Source organism: Erpetoichthys calabaricus, chromosome 2 (assembly GCF_900747795.2).
Source record: "Erpetoichthys calabaricus chromosome 2, fErpCal1.3, whole genome shotgun sequence".
Taxonomy (NCBI): Eukaryota; Metazoa; Chordata; class Cladistia; order Polypteriformes; family Polypteridae; genus Erpetoichthys; species Erpetoichthys calabaricus.
Window position 1 is genome coordinate 22,543,113 of NC_041395.2, and position 27,645 is coordinate 22,570,757.

The window sequence follows — 27,645 nt, forward strand, 5'->3', positions numbered from 1 at the left end:
TATTGTTCTTTATCAGTATGCTGCTGCTGGAGTATGTGAATTTCCCCTTGGGGATTAATAAAGTATCTATCTATCTATCTATCTATCTATCTATCTATCTATCTATCTATCTATCTATCTATCTATCTATCTATCTATTAGCTAATACCAGCCCTGGATTTGCTTTCATGATTGTTAGTAAAGTTGGGGAAACTGACAGCAGGAGTACAGACTGGGGTGGGATAAACATACCCCTGTCAGATGGCCCATTAATCCCTTAGCTGCCTTGACCCCTCAACCAATTAAACATCAGCTTCGAGATGAGTGGGAGGAGCAATGACAGGTGACTATTGTAAGATTCAGTCTGGGGGTTATTGCTGACTTTCATTGATCATTTGAGGTGGGAGTGGGGGTTTGGAAGGTATGATATTCTATTTCCATAGTCAGGTAACTCCCCATTATATTTTTGTCCTCCCATTATTCCTCCATTATTTCCCCATGGCCCTGATTTCCCCCCAAAAAAGGTGGAACTCCACCTAACCTGACCACCCTTCTGCAGTTATCCCACCTTTGTATTCCTATTTTGGACACCCATTGGTGGTCTTCTTTTTCAGACCGACTGTTTAAATTAGCCATAATTGGTTCATTCCCATTTCATTTCCCAGTTTTATCATTAACTGGGTAGCAGTAGCTGTGGCTGACATGTCATTGGTTGTCTGTCTGTGATTATATATTGCATATCTCATTGCATACATAAATGGCTCACACGGTACATCACTCTACTGCTACTTGAAACTATATGTGAAATTGACAGGTTTTAAACTTTTATTGAAAGAGACTGGATGGCATTTCACTGTCATAGGTTGGAAAGATAAAGAGGCAGTTTTATAGGCTAAAGGGGCGTGGAAATGCAAATAGACATTTTTAATCTTTACAATATCCCTCACAGTTTCAAGAAAAATGGCCCAAAAAATGGGGAGTCAGGAATACCCCAACTGGGCAACAGTTGGTGCGTTTACATGCGCTTCAATAACACGATAATTCACAGGAATCTGCATGTCTAAAATGTCAGGTAAGCCCATATTCCATTACGAGAAATCAGGTTACAGTACTGCGAAACTTGATTAAACAGAGGTCAGGCCCGGTCTTAGGTATTATGGGGCCCTAGGCGAAAGGGGGGTCCAGGGGCCCCCTGAGGGGGGCGGAGCCCCCCTGGAAGCTCTGCAAAATGCGTGAAAATTAGACCAAGGAGACGTTTTCTTGTAACGTTACGAGGTCATCACCCTGCGTCCCTTTTTCGCCCGGAGTAGTTAGCTGCTACAATTTAGCCAGTTTGAACTGTTTCCACTGGGCACCACGTGGCGGTATGTAGCTAAGCCCAGCTTAGTTTTTTTGTATTTTTTCTTTTTTTAGTTTGTTTGTCCTTTTTTTTTTTTTTGGGATATTTGAAATTTTTGGAATGCATTGCGAGGGGAGGGGCGGGCCGGGGGGCCTGGCCGCCGTCGATCCGGGGCCCTAGGCGGTCGCCTACTTCGCCTATGCCTAAGGCCGGGCCTGCAGAGGTAGACTTCTCCGCAAATAAATTGATGGGTCTTGTTCAAAAAGCGGATGCCACTTAGGCTGGCCTACCCCTACTACAAACCCTGAACTTAAGGTTTGTGGGGGTAAGGCCAGGTACACCAAGGTCCCTAATCTTAAAATCGTGTAAGGGTGCCTAATCTTGTTAACCCTGGTGTATACTTTGGCGTCCGCTTTTTGAACAAGAGCCAAATCGATTATACCAGTAGCATCTTTCTTGATTATGAGACAAAGTAAACTCTTAACCTGGTTATTGTTAAGGATTTTGTAATCTGCGCATGTATTTCAGCAGGCATTGGTGGAAGCGTCCACGAAATACATTTACAAATACTCGGGCAATCGCATTATTCCTTTTCCTAGCTGTGAAATAATCGGTCTCAATATTTAAGAAATCGCCAAACTGGATGAGCTGAATGCACAGCGCTAAGATCTGCAACACAACCTCGAGAGCAGCAGGGTGGCTAGCACCTAAAAGTCTCTTGCGTTACGTAGTTTGAGAACTTTTAAAGTAACGAGTAACCTAAAATAATAATCTTATTGCAGTAAAAAAAATACCTGCATTAATTTCATTTCAGCAGCACTGCGTGTAAGGCAGGAAGCACACGGGGTGGTATGGCGGTCCTTTGCATGGCTCAATCGCAAAGCCAAGAAGAAAGGAGTTTGCATCGTGCAATTCGGTAACAGAAACCTATAAATAAAGCGTCAATTTGACCCAGCATTTATATAAAAAATCACAGGCGCCACTCTTATTTTCGGATTCACTGTGACCGATGGTTACGTTTAACTCTTTTTAAAGCAGTTTATTGACGTCGGAGCGTTTTGACAAAGGAGAAACTGCAGAAGATTATTTGCGCATATAAAGGCGGATTATTAAGAAACCAGCTTTCTGCCTTAACCCTACTATTCATTTTAACCCGATTATGCGAGTGTGCATGTAAACGATCTTATGTCTTATCAGTTTCCCACAGCGACTGCCCCCTAGCTGTCAATAAGATCTAACTCAAATTTTGATTGGTCTCTTTTTGACGGTGTCACACACATTCGGGTCCGGCGTACCCGCCGATCATTTCCGCCGTTGTCTGCACCCGGCAGTACGCCGAGTTTGTCTCTACAAACATAATCGGATTCCGACGGAGAGATTGTTAACTTCCTACGTCTCCATACTGGGGTACGTAGTTTAATTCTTAAAATATATGTGTGACTGCATTAATATCTTTTCGATAAGTTAACTGGGTGGAAGGCCGTGAAGAGCGGCCCGTCTTAATGAATTTGAACATAACCCAGTTTGGTGGGCTCTCGCTGCAGGAGCGAGGTGATGGTAGGCCGCGTCGACGGTGTCTTAGCGATGCAGCAAAAGAAACACGAAAGACGTGCTGTGTAAAGCATTGGAATGAGTTGTTAGAACGAAAGAAAATAAAAAACGCAGATGTTAAAATTGCTTTGTTTGCATTTGCTAGTTGACGGATTACGTAAGCGGAACAAAAAAAGTAAAGCCGACCGCCTGCCTTGGTCAGTTTTTGTATCTTAAGTTGATTTGCTGGCAGGCCTGGTGGTTAAGGAGTTCAAATGTAAAGCGTAACGACCCCCCTTTGACTTTCAGACAGGCGCTCCAGTTGTCTGTTCTCACGATATAGAACTATGACAACCATGGTAGATTCCGTGTAACATTGATACAACAAATACTTGTGCTTGTTGTTTATGGTCGCTGCCAGCACTTCTTATTGTTTGTTACTCCATAGCACGTAGTTCCCCGTTTACACAATTTATAAATATTATTTTACAGTTTTGACCTTCTGTTACATTATTCGCTGTGTCCTCAGATTATTTTAGCGCTTAGGTTCTCGCAACTCTAAGTCCATTTAGCACAAGCGATAAGATTTTATAGCGCAGTGGTGAGAAAAGCGCTATATAAATGTAATGAATTATTATTATTATTACTTTAATGGGGTGTGTGTGTGTGGGGCTGGGTTGGCCGGTTTAGACCACTTTTTTCGAATTTTTTTCAATTTAGTCAAACTTATCCTACAGAGCAGAGCCTCACAAGTTCAGCTCTGGGGTACCACTGTGACTGCAAGTCTTGATTTTAACCAGGTTCCCAAACTAAAGGTTAATTATTGCTTTTGAATGATCTCATTGTTTAATCAGTCATTTTCTTCTCTTACGTTGCATTCAGGAATATGTGCTAGCGTAATTTGCATATGAAATAAATTCAGAAATTTGCACTTTTAGCTATATCTTTAAATGTTAAACAGATTATGATGAAAGAAGGTTAATTCACCATCTCCTGTAAAGTAAACCTTTTAATTGTATCCAGATAGATACTTTATTAATCCCAAGGGGAAATTCACATACTCTAGCAGCAGCATATTGATACAAAAAACCTATTAAAGAGTAATAAAAATGTAGGTAAAAACAGACAATAACTTTGACGTTTACCCATCCCTCCCCCCCGAGATTGAAGAGTGGTATAGTGTGATGGATGAACGATCTCCTCAGTCTGTCAGTGGAGCAGGACGGTGACAGCAGTCTGTCGCTGAAGCTGCTCCTCTGTCTGGAGATGATCCTGTTCAGTGGATGCAGTGGATTTTCCATGATTGACAGGAGCCTGCTCAGTGCCCATCATTCCGCCACAGATGTCAAACTGTCCAGTTCTATGCCTACAATATGGCCTGCCTTCCTCACCAGTTTGTCCAGGCGTGAGGTGTCTTTCTTCTTTATGCTGCCTCCCCAGCACACCACCGCGTAGAGGAGGACGCTCGCCTCAACCGTCTGATAGAACATCTGCAGCATCTTATTGCAGATGTTGAAGGAAGCCAGTCTAAGGAAGTATAGCCGGCTCTGTCCTCTCTTGCACAAATACTGACATTAGTGATGGGCAGTGCAGAGACGGGTGCAACTGACACTAAGTACTAAAGGGAAGTGACTGCTTCATTTAAAAAAAAAAAAAACTTACAAAGTAATAAGAAAAGGCTTAAATGCCGAGATTCTTAAAAAAGCAAAACCTTGAAAAAGCAAGAAGCACTCCCCAAGGAACGGTGCTGTCTCCTATTTCTCTTCACTCTGTGAACTTCAGAATACACTGTATATACTCACGTATAAGTCGGGTCTTAAAACCCAAAAAATCAATCATAAAATCAGACCCCGACTTATATGCCTGTTCAAAAATACGACACTTAATTGCCTCCTCCAATCTCACACCAGTTTCTCAGACACATCGAATTTTGTTGCAGCAGCACAGTTACCAATTTCTTTCACCACATCAACGACTTTTAATTTAAAACCAGCTTCATATTTTCTTCTGATCGAACGCTCCATCGTAGATAAGGGATGCTCTTATGATAAAGGCGTATGAGATACAAAAAACACAAAATGGTGCAAACGTTGCTTGGGAATAGTTCGGGTATTACTGTGTGGTCAACGTAGGCACAATACATAGAAAAAAAGGCAGTGTGCTCTGTGGTTACTCTCTCAGGTGGGCATTAGCATCGACTTATATGACCAACATTATAAAATAATGTTAAATTATAAATTATACGGTAAATTCAAGCCCTGACTTATCTGTGGGAGAACTTAAACGCAAGTATATATGGTAAATACAATAATGGGCCATATCACTTTCAGAAATTCTCAGATGATTCTACATTTATTGGCAGGGCTGTGGAGTCGGCGCAGCAAACCTCCTAGTTTGATGCCACAATTTATGGTTCCTTCAACTATCCTTTTTGTAATTGGACTAAAATAGTATGTTGCAATACAACTTATTTTTTCCATGGCGCTTATCACTAAGTGCATGCACAGAGCACTGTGAACAATACTTAAAATACAAGTATAATGCAAATTTGTTAAAACACACAAAGAACAAGGAAGGACCTGATTAAACAGAAATGGAAACCAACAGTATCTGTCCATTGATTAATTAAGGAACCGTGCCCAGTTAACAGCGGTGGAGATTAAAATTGACAAAGAGAAAGTCAAAAATAAAGTCAGAGTCCAATCCTGGAGACCATGACCTACTGGCCACGTACCCACCCATGAGTTTGTGGAGTCTGTGCTGGCTGTCCAGTCTGATCAGATTTTCCATCCAGTGACTCCAATTCTCCTTAATGTGACTTCCCTGAATGGTGATCTGAAATCCGTAGAGCAGTGACACCAAGTGTTACATTTAATATGTTGATTGAAAAAATCGGGAGTGTGTCTCCCCTAGACTTTCTCGTGTACTTGGATATAGGGATGGATATTTGAGGAGTACACTGCAAGACAATGATTATATTTTTATACTATGTACATTAAAGAACCGTCAACAACAAATCAAATCAAATTAATATATTGAACAATTACTATAAAAGTAAAGTTGAATAAATCAGACTCTGCAGCTGCATGATTGAAAAAGTGCCACTTACGGTTAGCGAAAATAGATCAAAAGTTGATAGAAATCTGTTTTGTACCTAATATTTGTATGTAAAATTTGGTTGATCTAAGTGAAAGCGTACTCAGGGTATCATGTTTACATTCACACACACACACACACACCCTGACATAATTCCAAAAATGATATTTTTGGACTCGGGGAGGTCTAAAACGTCTACACTTCATCAAAATCTCTAAATCGAATTTTTGGACAATTACAATACTTTCCCTACGAGAAAGTAAATAGGACTCACTGAGGTTTAAAACGTCAGATGTATCAAAATCTTGAGGTTGAATTTTTGGATGACTAGGGGGCTTCGTTCGCCCACCCCCGTGTTTGGTTTACCGGATATACAATTTAAAGAGATTGTTAGTTTCATGGGAATTGTTACATATGCATTATTTTCACTTTTACTTTTAAACTTTTGTAAAAACAATACTTGTCCTTTATTTCCGGTCCCGGGTGTGGTTACATCTCTTTCTCGCAGGACGTATAACGCCGCTCATGTTGTGAAGGGGGTGCGGCTGAATGCATGCTAAGGAGAAGCGGTCAGACCATCTGCTGGTGAGCTGCGTGTTTTGCTTGTTGCTTGTCGTTTTAAGAGCTGGGAGCACATGAAGTGTGTCTGCCAAAAGCAATCCAACAAACTGCTAGGTTAGATGTCAGTGGGCTTGTTTTAAATGTTGTCTCGCTGCCTTGTCTTGCGTGAAGTTGTAAAAACAATACTTGTCCTTTATTTCTGGCCCCGGGCGTGGTTAAATCTCTTTCTTGCAGGACGTATAATGCTGCTTGCATTGCCAAGGGTAGGGGGTGACTGAACGCATGCTAAGGAGATGCTGTTGGATCATCTGCTGTCTTTCTGCTGCTGTCGCGCTGCCCGTTGATCATTTTAAAGCCTGTACAGCAGCTGTTCTTTTGCCACCGCGTCTCTGCCTCTCTCGTTGTGAAAGGGGGGTGGTTGGGGGGCATGGGTTAGGGTGGCTGAACACACGCAGGGAGAAGTGGTCAGATCAACTGCTGGCTTTCTGCTGTTGGTGAGCTGCGTGTTTGGCTTGTCATTGTTTTTAAGAGCTGGGAGCAAGTTAAAGTGTCTCTCACGGGACTTCAAATTGTCTTCTGAGAAGATCACGTCTCGTCTCCCTAGTCTCTCTCTCAAAGATTTTTTTTTTTTATAATAGATTACAATACTTTCCCTATACTTGGTGTATGAGAAAGTAAAAACACACAACATACATTTCATCACTGCCATATTCTGCATTTTATTAAAGAAGTTACAAACGTTGATTAATGTTAAATAGAAGAAATTTAAAAAGAGCGTGCTTTTATTTGTTTAAAATGGCTAGTTGGTAAAATAGTGTAATTGAATTAGTATATGGAAAATTGGAAATTTTAACACATTGTATTACAATTTCTTTTAGTCAGTCAGTATACTTTTACCAGCTCTGACACCAGTAACATGATAATTGCTTGTAACTCCATGATGACAATTCCGTAGCTGTGCTTATGAGGTTTATTAATAAAGGAGGAGACAGGTGGTGAAGTTTTTTTTTTTTCTTTATTTTTCTTGGTGTACAAAGAATTTTCTAGAACTTAACATCAGCAAAATGAAGGACTTGGGTATTGATTTTAACAGCAGCAAAGAAGCCGACAACTTCCAGTGACTATGCAGGGAGTGCATGTATAGGTGGTGCACCAAGTATTTGGGAGTTCACAACAATGATTGGCTTGACTGGTCTTGTAACACAGAGGAACTGTACAAGAAGGGCAGAGCAGACCCTTTTCTTAGAAGACTGCATTCCTTTAATATGGGTATTGATATCAGTTACATGTTCTATAACTGTGATGGCCAGTGCAATTTTCTATGCTTTGTTGTACCTAGATGGGTGACATCACTTCAGGAGAGACCCTCTGAATCAGCAAGCTGATTTAAAAGGGCAGGCTCAGTTATGAGAGACACTCTTGACCCGTTGGAGGTAGTAAAGGAGGAGTGAATGAAGACAAAACTGATGGCCATTATATCCAGTGCTACTCATCCTCTCTCTGACACATTTAACACTGAGGACTTTCAGCCAATGAATTATTTAGCAGAAGTGTTTTAAGAAGTGCTGTTGGGTGCTTCTTCAAGTTTATGACAATATGCCTATGTAATGCCTCCTTGAGACTATAACTGCTTGTTCTGGTGTGTATTTGATAGAGGTTTGTTTTTTGTCCTAACTACGGAGCTTTGCTCGCCAAACCCCCCCTGCCTGCGCTACGCACCAGTATCTTTGTGTCTCTGACGCTTGCAAACAACAAAACGTTTAATTCTTGCGGATAGGCCTCTTCATTGGGAAGAAACACTACTTTTCCCTGATGGCAACACGAATTAGACGATCTACAAGTCTCTGACTTAAAGTTTAAAGCCAAACAATATCTACATACTTCTGTTGTATCACCTATGTCCATATATTCGATCTCTTTTCGCTTTTACCTTTACGGAATTTTGATTCCGTGTTTGGAATTACATCGTGACAACGCAACGTATAACTGCCAATGAGTGAATATCGTTTCTTTCTCTCTACACGAGCTGTGTCTGACAATAGCATTCACACAAATGAGAAATGATTGAGCCCTGTGCGTGGGTGTAGATGTTTTAGATATGCAAAGATAAAGTCTTGTCTCGCGGGACTTAAAATTTTCTCTCGCAGGATTTCACTTTCACCAAACAACTAAAAATCTTTCAATTTTTCGCAGATACACCTCTTCATTGGGAAGAAACACTACTTTTCCCTGATGGCAATACGAATTAGATGATCTACAGGTCTCTTACTTAAAGTTTAAATTAGTGCTGAGCGGTATGACCAAAATTCTATATCACGGTATATATCAAAAATATACCGGTTTCACGGTATTGGACGGTATTTTTTTCCCATGCATGACTGGATGTTAACCACATTTTCCACTGCAATTACTGGCTAAGAATAACCTATTCCACTGTCATGAGAATTGTACAAAAAAACATTTTAATGTGCACACAAGTATCAATACAGGTTTGCATGGCCCCATAAAGTGATAGATAAGGGGGTGGCACTAATGAAGAGAAGGAATCACATTGCATGACAGATGCAGTCAAAATATAGAGCCTTTTTATTGAACAAATTTTACAAACAACTTAAACTAAAATTTTGACAACATATTTTCAACCATCCAAAGAGACATTTAGACTTATTAAAATATCCAGAGGTGCTTGTCAAAAGCTGTACTGCACTGAACATGTCTTAGAAAAGGAATAAAGAGTAAATATTTTTTGTAAACCAACTACACTTTCTGTTAATGTTAACAATCTCTGTCCACTGACCGTTAAAGTGACTTTTCAAACAACTTTACCATCATTAAAGTGCATAATATTTAAACTAATAAATAATAACAGTAAAATAAGTAATAGTGCAACATCTAGTATTACTTCAAGCCCAGGTGCATTACACAGTACAGTATTCGCCAAATAAAATAAGTGCAACTTGGTGATGACATCTTTACCAACTGAAGCATCATTTAAGCAAATTGCATTAATATGAACGTTGCTTCAAGCTAAGCTATATACATAAATAATAAAACTGCAACTTGCATTTATAATGCTATTTGTGGTATAGCCCTACGGAATCGTATTAGGGCCACGGTGAAGCAAAAAAAATACGGACACAGGGAAGAAAAAAAAAACTATGTCGAGAATAAAGTCGACATTTCCACTTTATTCTCAGTTTATTTTGTAATTAAAGTAGAATGTCGTAAACTAAACTTCATCCTAAAATCAGTGTTTAATTTACTAGTGTTTCTCAGACCCCATCATAAGTTAATGTAGCACATTAAATGCTTTGTATTAAGTGTTCCCCGACCCAGTTGTTAATTGCTGTACACGCTTCTTAAACTGACTTCCTCTACACTAAGAGGAGGCGCAAGCAGTGATCGCCGCACAGAATCCATTCACTTCATGATATTCCTGCTCTCTGAACATTTAGAATGCTAATATATATATATATACTTGATATCATTTTCAGGATGAAATGCATTATGGCATGTATTAAACATGCACGGTAGTGCTGCTCCCTCGCAATAAGGGGTCCCCAGGTCTCCGTTCAGTGTAGAGAACTTTATGGCAGTTGTGACGAGGCTCCAAAAAACTGGATGTATGAATGGATATCGCACTGGTTTAACTTAAATATTGTATAAATGTTGGGTTCGTGATCTGGTGTTCGGAGACACGAACACAGAATTCAGTGGATGTTCTTCTGAACGGGCTTTCTTTATTGCATGCGTGCTCTCTGTCTGACGTACCAAATCCCCAGTTCCTATCCTTCCTTTTTCAATCTCCACATAACCAATCACCACACGATAAACGTCTTTGTGAAATCAAAACTAGTGATAAACATAGACCATGGAGTGTTCAGAAAAAAAAAAAAAATCTTCATTATACATGTTTAATTATGCCGTCCATTCAGGGTTGCACCCATCCCAGCAAGCATTGTGTGCGAGGCATGAGCAAATCCTAAACGGGGCGCAGCACATCGCAGGGCAGGGTGAATACGAGCAATACATACGTTCGCAGCATAACAAAACCCGCCATCCTACATAACTTTGAAAGGAAACTGAAGCACGCCGAGTAGACTCACCAGAAAACATGCAAATTCAAAGCAAGGAACACCCGGGACCTCGTTGCTGCGAGGCAGCAGTGCAACCTCCACGCCACCGTGCCCCCACATGATTAATACATGCTTTAATGCATTCCATCATGAAAATTATATCAAGAATGTATCTTAGCATTCTAAATGTTCAGGGAGCAGGGATATCATGAAATTAATGTATTCTGTGTGCTTCCTGCGCCTCCTCTTAGTGCAAGAGGAAGTCAGTTTAAGAAGCAGTAGCTAGTAACATGGCTCCGGGAACACTTAATACAAAGCATTTAATGTGCTACATAACTTATGACGGGGTTTGAGAAAATGTTTAGTTTACGATGTTCTACTTTAATAACAAATTACGAGAATAAAGTCGTCATGTCGACTTTAGTCTCGACAAATGGAGAGAATAAAGTCAACTTGTCGACTTTATTCTCGTCATAAGCTTCGAGATTAAAGTGGAAATGTCGAGAATAAAGTCAACATGTCGTCACACTATTATAGTTTTGAAAAAAAAATAAAACACGTACAACTTGGCTTGCAGTATTATCCAGTATTTTGTGATTTTTATTTTTTTATTATTTGTGAATTTCCCCTTGGGATTAATGTCTGTCTGTCTGTCTGTCTGTCTGTCTGTCTGTCTGTCTGTCTGTCTGTCTGTCTGTCTCTCTCTCTCTCTCTCTCTCTCTCTATCTATCTATCTATCTATCTATCTATCTATCTATCTATCTATCTATCTATCTATCTATCTATCTATCTATCTAATAGAAATAGTATTCACACATTTGGTCCACATCCAACCTTTTAAATCCGAAGTTTCTCCAGACAACAGACACAGCTCCTTTTTCCAGCAAAACTTCTTCTGTGTCATCATGTTCAACTTTATTGTCTGCTCCAGCTTCAGCTTTGGAATGTTCTGTGTCCATTTTGACCGCGCAATACCTCCACTACCGCATGAACTCTGTTGCATGTGTTTAGCTGTGTAGCAGTGAAAAAGGCCCCCCTTAAACAGTTTCCCGCTGCGCCATGTTCCGAACGTTGTTTACACAGTTTAAACCGGTGTTGTGGTATAAGAAAAATCCATATCATAACAAAAATAAAAAACGGTTTCCAGTATGAACTGGTATACTGCCCAGCACTAGTTTAAATCCAAACAATATTTTCGATCTCTTTTCGCTGTTCCGTTATTTCAGCGAGAAATAATTTCCGTTTGTTTGTGCTAATGTGATCTTTATTATCGTTTTTTTGAGACTTTCAAATTTTCGTATTTCCATTATCTTTAACCTGCTGTGCATGTGTATCGCGCCAATGTTTTTGAATTCTTTACAAATTCTTTATTTCCGGCCCCCGGCATGGTTAAATTTCTTGGCACAAAGTCTCATCTTGCGGGACGTGAAAGTGTCTCTCTTCAAAACATCACGTCTCGTCACAAGATAAAAAGTCTTGTCTCCTGAGATTTTTTTACTATACTAGAGAGACTTACTAATATTTGATCTGCTGTGAAAAGCAAACTTTTCACCTGGGGACTATTGAAGTTTTATTTTTGATCTATCGTTTAATAAATTCAGGAGTCCAAGTTAAGTGAAGGCGGTAGTTATGATGAAAACTTGCAGTTAAGTTGGTTCATTGGACTGAGTTTGAGGATCACTTAGTTAAGCCTTTACATTACCAATTACCACACAAATGAACATAACATTGAAATAGTGGCTCTGCTTTAACATTCAGTATCATTTTCACCTGTATCTGCACTGCACTTTGAATAAAGTGTTTGAAACTATGACAAAGAAAACACTTCAGTTTCTTCTAAATGCAGTTATTATACAAGAGCACTTTTCCTGAATGTAGAATAAAAAAATAAATAAATAAAAAGGACCTACTAAGCAATCGGATTGATGAGATATGAGAGTAACACACTTATTTGTAAAACTATAACCACAGTGTTACTCTAGAACTAAACTTGGGAACGCTGGATATAAAGCATTAGTTCTCCAGTTCAGTTCTGTTCTGAGGACCCCCTCTGGTTAGTTTTTCATCCCAAAAAATTGTAATTGCACTCTCACCCCTAATTAAAGCAAGCTGTTATTTCCCAGTTTCATAGTTTTTGTATATGAATTCAGAAATTGGAAATCTGGTTATGTAAAATTTTTTAATAGATGGAGCAGATTGTGTTATGGGTTACAATTAATTCTTCTTGCTCTGTTTTTTTCTTTTTTTTAATGTTCTGGTTATTTGAGCCATAATTTACTAACAAACACACACTTGGATAAAAATGAATTTACTTTTATTTACATTTAGTGGCTCCTTTAGTATTCAGTGTTTGTTGTTTGCACTGGTGTCTGCTCGTCTTGTCATTAATAAGTCATATTTGGATATACTTAAGAGAGCAAATCCTACAGGAAATGTGAATTAAAAATGAAGTAAAATGGGGTGGAGCAGTGACACGGGTTTCACGTCCAGGTTGCTCCCTGTGTGGAATCTGCATGTACTCCCCACGTCCATGTGGATTTCCACCCAGTGTTCTGGTTTCCACTCACAGTCCAGAGACATACCGTTAAAGCCTTTGTCTCATTATATGATTTCTTGTAGGAGGGAGTATCAAAGTTGCATACTGCTGTTGCTGATCTTGCCGAAGGACCATGTCAAGTTAAAATGCTGGGAAATTTCTGGGCATGTTAGATTTAGCAACAGCATAATGCCTTTTTGGCACATTCCTACTTGACCCTTTATCAACGGCCAATAGTGTGCTGCCTGACAGAAGTAGTGCATTAATGGGTATGCTGAATTTGTCCTCAGTCTCAGATCTTTTGCTTTTATTCTATTCTGTCAATCTGTAAAACACGAAACGTCAGACTTCTGGGTCCAAAACTCCTGCATTTCTTATTCCTTGTCACTACATGCTTCTAGATGAGCATTTATTGATTCTCAATTCTCATGCACACAGTCTGTCCCTTCAACTAAAGATAAAATCAAACCTGCTAGTGTCAGATTGGTACTGTAATTTTGGCTTTGGTATTGAGACCAGGTGTCTTAACCTCAGTATTGGTATGAAAACAGTATCAAAGCAAATACCGGGTAACTACAAAACCAACCCGTCTTATTCCATCCACCCTGGTGCATTGTGCCGCCCTAAACACTTCTTCCCTCTGAAATAGCTTAAAGTGTGGTCAAAGCAATAGGGTGTTGGCTGGGTATCCCCTGTGAGGTGTTGATTAGTTTCAAAGAATTTTGTTTTGTAAAGTTGCCTGCAATTCTAGGCACATTTTTCCTTGATTATTGAATCGAGTTGGGAAGGTGGGGGAATGATGCAAGGTTTGAGTAGAAAGGTCCTGTTTAGCTGAAAATACCGAAATGTTGGTAACATTTACATTTTGCACAAACATCGTTTGAGCTGACTGCCTCCAACTTACGGAGGGCATGTAAATGAAGGCTAAGACTGGAAATTGCTGGAAAAGTCATCTAATTTAATGTGAATTGACATTGATGAATTGCTCTGTATGTGTAATGTTCATGTGATGGACTGGCACCCTCTCCAGGATTTGTTCCAGCCTTGCACCTGAAGCTTGTTGGGACTGGTTCCAGCTTTCCCTTGACCCAGCATAAGTGGGTTAAGATGATAGATGGATAAGAAAGCAGAGTTAAGGGTTTAAAGATATGGGAAAAATATAATTCTTGCTTTCGTATAGATAAATCTCATAACAGAAGGGAGAATAAAGGGTCAACCTTTTAAATGGCCTAAAAGTTGGATAATACCGTTTTTACTCATGTACCACGTGCCCTCATGTAAGATGTGCACCCTAATTTTTACAAAGAAAATTGCAAAAACCGTTTTGCCCCGTGTACGACGCACACAATGCCCTTCTGTTTTTGTTGCATGACGAAAGTTTTTCTTTCTTCCGTCGCCAATCTCGAACACATGACTCTGGAACACCGTACTTGCGACCTGCTGCCCGATATCCTATCTTCTCTGCTTCCAAAATCACTTTTAGTTTCTCTCCCGCCGTGAAGGAGCGTAAACGCTTGCTACTATCCATGCCGAATGATGACGCCAAACTGATTTGAGAGAGAGAGAGAGAGCGCGAAAAAGCCCAAGCAGAAGAAGTAAACATTACAGAAAAAAATTTCCTCGTGTATGACGTGCACCTGATTTTCGGGAAAAAATGTGCGTGTGGTACACATGTAAATACGGTACATTGAAATAGAAAATGGAAAAACAAAAGAAAAGTCATTACACCCAAGTGTTTTTGTAGAGTCTTAGAACTAGACCAGAATGCTCCTAAACCACTTGTAACATTATTTTCAATTATCTTACACCTCACGTCTAAACATTTTAGCAGAGAGTAGTTTAGAAAACTCCTGCAGGCAGCGATTTTTCGAGCATTTTCTCCCAAATGCTTGTTCCATTGAAATGAGTGGTGACTATTGTAAAATGCTGCCTATAAAAAAAAAAACATTTTGCAGCGCTTTTACTGGAGGCCACTGACTCTTCTGGGATGAGCCAGGAGTGAAGCAGCTCACTGAAACTAGAAGGAGTAAAAAAAAAATGCTGTGCATGTGTGTGCTTTGATTGTCCACTGCCAGCTACTAAGGGAGAGGTAAAGTACGCATATGGCTTGCATTCCCGTGACAAGATTAGAACAAAAGTTACATTTAATTCCAATCAGGTTAAAGTTTAGCAAGTTCAGTACAGATTTTTGTAACATATAGGCAGAGTTGTTCATGTTCTTTCTGTTTAATTCTGGACTGATCAGTATTTGTGCGTTACTGCAGACGACCGCCTGTTCAAGTAAGCGCTAGGAATGTGTCAGTAATAATTCTAAAATAAGAAAAATGCATTTAGTCCTTGATGTGCGGTGAAGTAAATACCATCCTTTTCCATCCCCAATTGTGTATGAATATTTGACTGCTTTGCCCCTAGATCACATTTTTCATAATAGATAGATAGATACTTTATTAATCCCAATGGGAAATTCACATTCTCCAGCAGCAGCATACTGATACAATAAATAATATTAAATTAAAGAATGATGATAATGCAGGTGAAAAACAGACAATAACTTTGTATAATGTTAAATGTTAACATTTACCCCCCCCCCCCCGGGTGGAATTGAAGAGTCGCATAGTTTGGGGGAGGAACGATCTCCTCAGTCTGTCAGTGGAGCAGGACAGTGACAGCAGTCTGTCGCTGAAGCTGCTTCTCTGTCTGGAGATGACACTGTTTAGTGGATGCAGTGGATTCTCCATAATTGATAGGAGCCTGTTGAGTGCCCTTCGCTCTGCATATCTATATCAAGTAACAGATTTAAAACTGAACAGATAACTCTGTTATTGTCTCTCTGTTACTGGATTGCATGCAGCAAACTTTTCTGACTGGCTGTGTGATTGTACCCTGCAAAGGACCAGCTTACCTTTCACTGTGTTTGCTTCTTTTCTTGCATCCAGTGTTGCTGCTCCCTGTGACCCTACACTGGGAAAATGAAATTTACCCCTCCGCACATGCAGTAGTAAAAGTATACCTATAACTTTTATTTCAGTTTTTATCACTCGATTGCGCCATTCATGTGCTTAAACTCTCCCGTACTAGAGGTCTCTAGATGAGTTTGCAACAACAGCAGCAGGCAATATTTATGAAATAACTCACTGATGATTATTTTTTGAGTGGTATAAATATGCTTCTGTAAGTACCCTAAGTTCTTGTCAATAAGCCGCGGCTTATCTAAGGAAAAAAGTTGTGAAAATGAAAAAATAGAATATCGGCTTATACATAAGTCCGGCTTATACATCCATCGCGGGGGTTGCGTTCCAGAGCCACCCGCGAAATAAGAATATCCGCGAAGTAGAAACCATATGTTTATATGGTTATTTTTATATTGTCATGCTTGGGTCACAGATTTGCGCAGAAACACAGGAGGTTGTAGAGAGACAGGAACGTTATTCAAACACTGCAAACAAACATTTGTCTCTTTTTCAAAAGTTTAAACTGTGCTCCATGACAAGACAGAGATGACAGTTCCGTCTCACAATTAAAAGAATGCAAACATATCTTCCTCTTCAAAGGAGTGAAGCAAACAAATCAATATGTCTGTTTGGCTTTTAAGTATGCGAAGCACCGCGGCACAAAGCTGTTGAAGGCGGCAGCTCACACCCCCTCCGTCAGGAGCAGACAAAGAGAGAGAGAGGGAGAGTTTGTTTTTCAGTCAAAAATCAATACGTGCCCTTCCAGCTTTTAAGTATGCGAAGCACCGTGCAGCATGTCTTTTCAGGAATCAGCTTTACAAAAGATAGCAACGTGAAGATAATCTTTCAGCATTTTTAGACGAGCGTCTGTATCGTCTAGGTGTGCAAACAGCCCCCCTGCTCAATCCCCATACGTCAGGATCACAGATAGTCAGCGCAAGAGAGACAGAAAAGTAAGCAATCTAGCTTCTCAGCCATCTGCCAATAGCGTCCCTTGTATGAAATCAACTGGGCAAACCAACTGAGGAAGCATGTACCAGAAATTAAAAGACCCATTGTCCGCAGAAATCTGCGATATATATTTAAATATGCTTACATATAAAATCACAATTTAAATGACCGCTATGCGCTCATGTTGACTCGGTGACGCCCAGAGCAGAAAGAACGCGCTCCGGCCGCTCCAACCGCGCCATGCGGGGAGTGAGAGAGACGGCAATATCTCACACTCTCTCCCCCTTAAAGAAATTAAATGGGCGCGAGTGAGACCACTGACCTCCCTCCCTTCTATTAGTTATAGGTTATAGTACGTTCGGCTTATCCATGAGTCCGGCTTATCTATGATACGATTTTATTTTAAAAATTCGTATGATTTTTGGTCTCCGGCTAATACATGAGTCCGGCTTATAGACAAGAACTTAGGGTATTATGAAGACACTATCACATATCACTATGCATAACATGCTTATTGACACTCGTGTGTAATCCTGGAATTTTTCAGGATGCTGCCTGAGTTCTTCATTGAGAGTCCAGAATTGTTCTCTCAACTTCCTTTGATGTAGAACTGAGTGAACCCCATATCTGATGACACCTCCTCTCCAGTACTGTGCATTAAAAACTCTAAAGTCACAGAAGACATTCTGGACATGCAATAATTCCATCACAACACTAGAACACCTCACAAACCCACAAGATGGTAAAAGGAGATGATTTCAATCATATTTTCCTTGAAAAATGCATGAAAATACCTCCATAAAATACCTGACAAATGCTTGCCAAAACACTACTACAAATCTTGAAAAATGCCAAATGCTGGTACAACGCTCGATTGTGAATGGGCCCAAAAAGCATCAGTTATATATGTAAAAAATACTAATAAAAAGGATGGCAAAGGCTACAGATGAGTTGAGTTACCCCCAGTTGTAACGTTTTAGTCTGCATGTTCTCCCCATGTGTACCAGTGATGTCACTGTAGGTATGTGCACGAGTGTACCCACTAGAGCTATTCTCCCTCATCCTAAGAATGTATATGTTGACTTAAATGGCAGCCCTAAATTGACTTAATTCGAGCATGGGTCTGCAATGGTCTGGCATGTCTCCAGTTTTTTGTTCCTGTTAAAGCCATTTATTTATTTATTTTTTTAATCCAACACCCACGGCCTTCTGCAGATGCTCTGACCACTGCGGCTCAAAATGCTGTTTTCAAAGTTCCAGTTCCTTATAATAAAAGTAATGTAAAATCTGTTGCTTTTTTAATGAAAGCAAGTCTAACATATTTCAAATATGTTTTGAAGTATTGTGCAAGCTGCACAATGCCCTTTACCAGCTACAAAATCTTGGAGACAGATGTCTTAAAATAGACGTTCGTGCTTAATGCTACCAGAGAGCACGTCTTACTTTTCTGTAAAACACAAGTTTGTTTTGGCTATGAAATATTAATCAAATAGCGCATTTGGCTGGGGTAACAGAGTTTTGTCCACTTTTAAACTTTGCTACATTTGTCCTGTCTCAAAAAGTTTTCCATTTGAATCTAAATCTGGTATAAATATATTATGTCTTCCCCATCCTTTTTATGATGCTAAATTAGCCACTTTTTTTTTTTTGGTCCCTTTTCCCTGTATGCTTGGGATATCTGGAGCTCAGCAATAACATGATGGCATGGCCATTGGGTATATAAACAAGACTTTTTCTAGTGTTTTTTTTTTCTTCATTTTCAGAGCAGCAAGATTTTTTTTTTCCTGGGGTTGTATTGAACATTAAAGGCAACTTACCGTTGTGCATTTCTATCTCAGGTTTAGTTATGACAAACCCATTCTTGCTCATATGAGCTTCTGCAACTGTTATCATGCTTCCTGTGGATCAGACATTAAACATGTTTTTAGTTTCTTCCTTATGCTGACTTGATATACTCTGTCACCCCATGAATCTGTTTTTAGATTTAAATGGGTTAGAACATATTAGGTTGATTTAATAATAATTATCTTAATACATAATTCACCTGCCTACTCACTCACTTACGTCCGTCCGAAGCCGAATGCGCAGCTGTCCGAAAAACCTTATGAGACCGACATCCAACCCCAACATCGCGGCAGGCGTTGGATTTACGGCCGCAAAAATTCAAAGAGAAAGGCGACTTCGATTAAAGCTCCAGAGGCCTGAAAGGCGATTTCGACTACAGCTCGAGGCCTAATTATGCATTCTGATTCAATTACACATTCATTCAATACACCTATATCAGGTTTGTGGTGCTTATACTTATTACTGTTCCATATTGTACTGGAACATTCATCATTCAATATTATACTATAGGCCTGGAAAATTCATCAACTAACAGTACAAGCCTGTACAGTAATGAGTAAAGCGGACTACAATCATTACAAAACAACTTCTTCGTCACTTATCATTTGTTCTTCATACACTGCTGACACAAACTCGTGCCCGTTTCATCTAACGTTGTCGAAACGGGCCCTTTGTCTAGTAGTTAATAATGAACATGCACACATAGAATTGGGACCAAATTTCTGCCGCTCTTCTGGCTCCACCTTAACACGGTGATAAGTAGCTGATTAAATGTGCCTTTGTTAGTGAAATAAAAAATAAAGGTTGTGTTTCAGAAATGTTTTAGTGATGTAACACCTGCCCAGTTTGTATGTGGAGACTGTATTGTAGTTGAGATGGGGATCTCCACAGTGCAACAAAAAATGGGGTTTATAAACTTGGGGCCACTTTGTTTGAATCTTGCGTGGTTTACTTGCCACAACTGTTGTTTGCCAAGGCAGTCCTCCCATATCCCAAATTTCTCTATGCCTAACTTCATGATTGTGGGTGTAAGTTGCACCCAAGTGTGACGCAGAAGTGTGTGCACTGGTTAGAAAATGGGTAGATGCTTGGACTGATAGACATCTGTAGAAGTGCTCATTACAATCAGAGAATGAGTGACAATCCTGTTCATTTATCAGGGTTGTGTAAGACACTATTTAAAAGTGATTAATGTTAATGTTTCATCTCCTCTTATAAATGCGTAACAATACAAGTTAAACCACTACACCTTATTTGATTCGTAATGTTATTTCACTCTCAAAGCACTATCTGAATGAATTTCATAGTTGGATAAAGGTGGCAAATAATGCAAGCCTGTGTGTGTCTTTTTTGCGTTTTTTTTTTCTTTTTATAACAACAACTAAGAAGTACAATTTCTATACTTGTGTGCTAAAATTTTCTTATGCAAACCCAAAAGCATTTACAGACATGACCTGTGCTGTTTTACTTTTCGACATGTGTTGATGTGGTGCTGTATCATCTACACTGTGAACCATTTCTTTATGTAGATTCGCTCATGTTTTTCTCATGTATTATTGTGCCCATATTCTGCTTAAATATTGACTTTTTCGGTTCTACCGATAGTTCAAAATACTATTTTGTTTTTGGAATTATGGTACAGAATGAGGTAGACAAGATCTTGTAAGCTCTACACACTGACAACGTTTGGGTTTGCGCACAGAATCTTTTTATTGTAAGCCAACAGCACCAACCACTGTGCCCACCACAAATATAGATTCTTTAAATTTGTATTAAATTTGTTGATTTGCTTGTCCATCTGTGGTGGCGATCTGCGGCGCCACCACAACCCGATCAAAGCACCCTGCAGTCTAGTCCCATACATTGATGGATTGAATGCCAGAGGTCCACATGACCGTCATCATCTAATTCTTCCACTTGAAGCCTGAAAACCTGAGGACTGATTGAGATCATTTATATTAGGTAGAATGCCTAGTGGGGGCTGAGTGGTCTTGTGGCCTTGGAACCCCTGCAGATTTTTTTTTTCTCCAGCCCTCTGGAGTTTCTTTTTTTATTGTTTTTTCTGCCCTCCCTGGCCATCTGACCTTACTTTATTGTTGATTGTGTTATGGAGCTAGTGTCAGTCCTGCTTTGCTTGAGACACGAGGTGGGAATTAAATGTGAATCTTTATTTTAAGCGCACATTGACATACACACCCACGACATCATTTAAAACAGAGCAATTCAGAGCTGAAATATAACCGCTAACATATTTGGGTGTGGGAGAAAAGTTAGAGCGTCCGCAAAGAAATGTATGCTGACATGTGGAAACTACAGATTGGACAAGCCTGTGCCAGGGCTAGAGTTTAGACCTAACACTCTGTGCTTAGAGATAATCTTGTTAACCACTGTGCTACTCATTCTTTTCTTTTGGGCCTGTGTATAGTTGTATGTAAATATTTGTTGGCCAATTTGTCTTTTATTGCACATTTTTTTGTATCTTACTTTAGCTATTTGTGTATGTAAACATCTACTGCTCTTTAGGCTATAAATAGAAGTATAATGTATAAAATGAATTGTTATATTGTGCCTACAGTTCTACATTGTCTCTGGGACTGGCTTGGGTATAAATTAAAGACATTTTTATATTTACACAGCAAAATGCACACAAATAACATATCTATTTGTTCTGTACAGGTTGACAAAACCAGTTCAGGATCATGGCCTCCTGTATAAACGTTGTGTACAAAAATGTTGCTTACACCTGTTTCAACGCTCGCATCGCGATATATAAAAACTGAACTTGGCGTAAAGCCACACACATTTTCACACCAGCTCAATCCCTTGCTTACGCAAGTTCTCCGCTCGGTTTTGCAAATTTGCGGCTTCCAGCATCAAAGCAGTGCTACTGTTCCTGTGTGGTTTCCCTTTCTTTGTTAGATCCACATCCTTGACACGGCATTATCAAATAATTGAAATTAGCAGCATATCGTTTGTTAGCTTAAGGCATCAGATTGTAATCAACCTGTAACTATATAATGGTCCAAGGAATGGCCAAACTATTCCAAATATCACAGCTGCTTTAGCGTTGTCACTCTCAGTGCACCTCTCAGAGTATTTAACCAACTGTATCTGAGTGTGGAATCACAGCTGTACAGGAACTGATCAGATTATTGGGATACAGCATCAAGTACAAGCTGTCTCAGCCATTTGAAATTCTTGCATACAGTATAGCAAATGCTTCAGAGCCTTTACTGTAGGGACTTCATGGTTCAGAAACAGTTTCATCCTAAGAGCTTTAAATGCACTCAATCAGTCCATCAAGTGCTCTTGGTAGAACTGTTTGTACTTATAAGTGCAATTACCTCACTGTAAACATGCACTACAGTTGTAATATTGCACACTCTGAGCCACATTATAAAGCGGTATTTACAGATGATGACGACTGGCTTCTAAGTTGATTTAGATTTCCAAGCGCTATCTTCTTGGAGCTTTTGATATCATTTTAAGATGAAATACAGTAAAATGTTTATTACATTATAAATAATTTTTTGACCTTCATTTAAATGTATATTTGTTTAATTATTAACATGTGAGGACACTATTACAGAGCTGATTGTGTAGCAATTGATTACTTGGAGAAAGAAATGGAAGGACAGGAATTGGGGGTTGGTACGTTTGAGAGAGACAGTATTGCTGCAATAAATTATTTCATTGAAGGTCGCGCGTGGTGCAGCAAGCATCTTGCGGGAGGCAGGAACAATCTCTGGACAGGGCGCCAGCTTGTCACTATCACTGAGCCATCGTGTCCCCATGTTTAATACATGCTTTAATTTCTACCATTATGAAAATGACATCAAGTATATATATATTAGTATTTAAATTGTTCAGAGAGCTGTAATATCATGAATCTAATGTATTCTGTGTCCTGTCGATGGAAGAGAGAGAGTTTAAGAAGCACGTAGTGATTCACACACACAGACCACATAAAAGAACACAAATACAAAGCATTTAATGTGCTGCTTTAGTTACGGTGGGATATGAGAAATTAGTAAATTAAATGATTTTAGGATGAAGTTTATGATGTTCTACTTTAATGACAAAATAAACTACGTGATTAAAGTGGAAATTTCGAGATTAAAGTTGATATTTGGACATTTTTTTCCGTTGTCTCAATTTTATTTTTCTTTTCTTTGTACCCTAATACGCTTTCAAATGACACACGGTGGGCTACGACGCGCCGTTTCACAGCAACTTTGATATCTGACCACTCATTTATTTTGGGCAATGTGTGACTTTCTAAACTTGAACTTTCTAGATTCTCCGCCACTCTGTCACTCGATCAACTTCTTTTTGTTGTTTATATCACTGCTTAAACCAACAAATAGTATGTTTTTCCTTGCCTCCACTTGTCTTTGCCTTTTTACAGAGCGCAAAACATAAGGGGCTATTTTTATTTAATTACATATTCAAAGAGGCGTAAATCTGGGAGGAGTCGGGGAGGGGCGGCAAGCACACGAGTTACTTTTCATGCTGACCGGGATTTATGGTGTGGAAGAACATGGAAGTTGGCGTAAGCACAGATTTATGCATCTGAATTTTTTTGTGCGTACGTACATTTCTGCTTTTGTCTGTACACCATGTTGTAGTGTGAATTCTATGCATAGCGTTATGCATGAGGCCCGTGGTGCGGTGCTCTCTTGGATCACTTTTAACTACAGGCTCATTCCACCACATTGTGTAAGAAGCTTCTCTGGGGGTCTTTCCTGTCTACTGCTATCAGGCAAATCAGTGCTTCTTCCTGATATAATTGTACAGTATACATTTATTTTATTTTATTTACTTGATTGATTGTATTAGTCCTGTGAGTCTATATCCTTATTTATGTTTCTACTGCAGTATGTATCTGAATTTCTCCATGGGATTAATAAAGTTTAACTAATCTTATCTGTCTGACTAAGGAGGCATCTAATCTGTTTTCCTCTAATGTTCATAGTCTTAATAATTCTTAGATGCATTTTCCATCTTTTTTTTCATTTTCCATTCTTTTTCTTCAACTTCTCACTGTGCTTTCTAACTGCTTTTCCGGCTCTGCAATTTTAAATTAAAGGTCTGTTATGGGCTTCTTCTGGAATTAGGGTGAGAAGCAACGCTTTAAATCTTGGAGACCATCACATCCCAGCATTCTGTGTCCTTGAGTCCTTTCACCATTATCCCCAACATTTGTTTAAAGATTTACAGTAGGCATTCAGGGCTTATCATGACTTGCTAGATCTTTCCAGTGTCAAATAGGGCTACAGAAATTTTCTTCTAGGACTTCTTTCTGCCATGTACCACTTAGCAGACATGTATCCCCTCCAAAATTATTGGCACCCCTGGCAATAATTAGTAAATAAAAATAACATTTTGGTGAATTACATTAATCTCATTCTGAAAAAAATGACAGAAATCCAACCTTTAATTGAAGTAAATTAATTCTGAGAAAAAATTAAGAAAACCACATTTGCCACAATTAATGGCAGGGCTACATTTAATACTTTGTACTGTTTTTTGCTAATAAAATAGCACTGAGTCTTCTCCTATAAGGTTGGAGAATGTGGAGCAGGGAATGTGAGATCGTTCTTCTTTACAGAATCTCTCCAGATCATCTTGGGTCCTTGGTTCTGTCTCAAGATTTAGGTGAGGAGACTGAGAGAGTTATGGCAGTAGCTTGATTTTGTGTTCCTTTAACCATTTTTATGTTTATTTGGACATATGTTTTGGATCATTGTCCTGCTGGAAGATCCAGTTTCAACAAGTTTTATTTTCTTGAGAGAAGCAATCAAATTTCAGTTTAATATCTGTTCTTTTCATGGATTTCATGATTCCATGTACTCTAACAAGGTTCCCAGAGCCTTCAGGGAAATAACGGCACTACAGCATCACAGAATGTCTGCTATACTTGAAAGTGTGGATGGGTTTTTTTGGTATAGCCATCCATTTTATGGCAAACCTTGAGTTTTTGCTGCTGACCATACATCATGGTTCCAATCAAACTCCAGATGCTTACATTATGATTAAATGACAGGAAAGGCCTTTTTTGACATGTGTAGAAGCATCTTATGGTCTATATTAACGTGTCAATCGATATTCTTTGCAGTTAAACTGCTGAACCACGGGTGTTACCAGTTATTTTTTATTAACAAAATAATATTTTGTAGGGTTATTGTTTAGTGACTATAACAATGCTAAAATTAATAAAAATCCCCTTAAAACAACATATATACTCGCGCTTAAGTTCTCCTACGGATAAGTCGGGGCTTAATTTTACGTATAATTTTTGGTATTTTATAATTTCAGTCGTATAAGTCGAATGCAGAAAACTCACGCTATTGATCCAAGAGATTATGATATGCTAACGTCCACCTGCCTTTTTTTCTATTTATTGTGCCTATGTGACCACATGGTAATACCTGAACTATCCCGAAGTGACGTTTGCACAGTTTTGTGTTTTTTGTATCTCGCTCCCCTCTTCTTCTTTCAGCTGCTCCCGTAAGGGGTCACCACAGCGGATCATCATCTTCCATATTTTTCTGTCCTCTGTATCTTGTTCTGTCACACCCATCACCTGCATGTCCTCTCTCACCACATCATAAACCTTCGCTTAGGCCTTCGTCTTTTCCTCTTCCCTGGCAGCTCTATCCTTAGTACCCTTCTCCCAATATACCCAGCATCTCTCCTCTGCACATGTCCAAACCAATACAATCTCGCCTCTCTGACTTAGTCTCCCAACCGTCCAACTTGAGCTGACCCTCTAATGTACTCATTTCTAATTCTATCCATCCTTGTCACACCCAGTGCAAATCTTAGCATCTTTAATTCTGCCACCTCCAGCTCTGTCTCCTGCTTTCTGGTCACTGCCACCGTCTCCAACCCATATAACATAGCTGGTCTCACTACCGTCCTGTAGACCTTCCCTTTCACTCTTGCTGATACCCATCTGTCACAAATTACTCCTGACACTCTTCTCTACCCATTCCACCCTGCCTGCACTCTCTTTTTCACCTCTCTTCCACAATCCCCATTACTCTGTACTGTTGATCCCAAGTATTTAAACTCATCCACCTTCACCAACTCTACTCCCTGCATCCTCACCATGCCTCTGACCTCCCTCTCATGTATTCTGTCTTGTTCCTACTGACCTTCATTCCTCTCCTCTCTAGAGCATATCTCTACCTCTCCAGGGTCTCCTCAACCTGCTCCCTACCCTCTCTACAGATCATAATGTCATCAGCAAACATCATAGTCCATGGGGACTCCTGTCTAATCTCGTCTGTCAACCTGTTCATCACCTTTGCAAATAAGAAAGGGCTCAGAGCCGATCTCTGATGTAATCCCACCTCCACCTTGAATGCATCCGTCACTCCTACCGCAGACCTCACTACTGTCACACTTCCCTCGTACATATCCTGTACAGCTCTTTCATACTTCTCTTCCACTCCCGATTTCCTCATACAATATCACAGCTCCTCTCGAGGCACCCTGTCGTTTGCTTTGTTCAGGTCCATAAAGATTCGATGGAACTCCTTCTGGCCTTTTTTAAAACTTCTCCATCAGCATCCTCAGAGAAAACATTGCATCTGTGGTTCTCTTTCTTGGCATGAAACCATACTGCTGCTCACTAATCATCACCTCATTTCTTAACCTAGCTTCCACTACTCTTTCCCATAACTTCATGCTGTGGCTCATCAATTTTATCCCCCTGTAGTTATTACAGTCCTGCACATCCCCCTTATTCTTAAATATCTGCACCAGTACACTTCTTCTCCACTCCTCAGGCATCCTCTCACTTTCCAAGATTCCATTAAACAATCTGGTTAAAAACTCCACTGCCATCTCTTCTAAACACCTCCATGCTTCCATAGGTATGTCATCTGGACCAACGGCCTTTCCATTTTTCATCCTCTTCATAGCTGTCCTTATTTCCTCCTTGCTAATCCGTTGCACTTTGATTCACTATCTCCACATCATCCAACCTCTTCTCTCTCTCATTCTCTTCATTCATCAGCCTCTCAAAGTACTCTTTCCATCTGCTCAACACACTCTCCTCGCCTGTGAGTATGTTTCCATCTTTATTCTTTACCACCCTAACCTGCTGCACATCTTTCCCAGCTCGGTCCCACTGTCTAGCCCATCGGTCCTTTTCTCCCTCCTTAGTGTCCAGCCTCTCATACAACTCATCATACACTTTTTCTTTAGCCTTCACCACCTCTCTCTTCACTTTGCGCCTTATCTCCTTGTACTCGTCTACTTTCTGCATCTCTGACTATCCCAGTTCTTCTTTGCCATCCTCTTCCTCTGTATACTATCCTGTATTTCCTCATTCCACCACCAGGTTTCCTTTTCCTTCTTCCTCTTTCCAGATGTCACACCTGTCACCCTTACTACATCTGCTGTAGTTTCCCAACTGTCTGGTAACTCTTCACTGCCACCCAGTGCCTGTCTCACCTCCTCCCTAAACTCAACCTTGCAGTCTTCCATTTTCAACTTCCACCATTTGATCCTTGGCTCTGCCCTCACTCTCTTCCTCTTCTTGATCTCCAACGTCATCCTACAGACCACCATCCTATGCTGCTTAACTACACTTTCCCCTGTCGCCACTTTGCAGTCTTCAATCTCCTTCAGATTGACTCTTCTGCATAGGATTTAATCTACCTGTGTGCATCTTCCTCCACTCTTGTACGTAACCCTATGTTCCACCCTGTTCTTAAAATACGTATTCACCACAGCCATTTCCATCATTTTGTCAAAATCCACTATCCT

The 27,645-nt window shown here is 39.8% G+C and overlaps 1 protein-coding gene across 2 annotated transcripts in view; it reads left to right on the plus strand.

The window, feature by feature from the left end:
- The first annotated feature begins 2,591 nt into the window (after positions 1-2,591).
- The window catches only part of phrf1 (PHD and ring finger domains 1), a 136,425-nt gene continuing 111,371 nt past the window's right edge, over positions 2,592-27,645 (plus strand). For both annotated transcript variants that reach the window (XM_028793513.2, XM_028793514.2), the window contains exon 1: positions 2,592-2,725. The gene's annotated coding sequence lies outside the window, so the exon portion shown is untranslated. The remainder of the gene's footprint in view (positions 2,726-27,645) is intronic.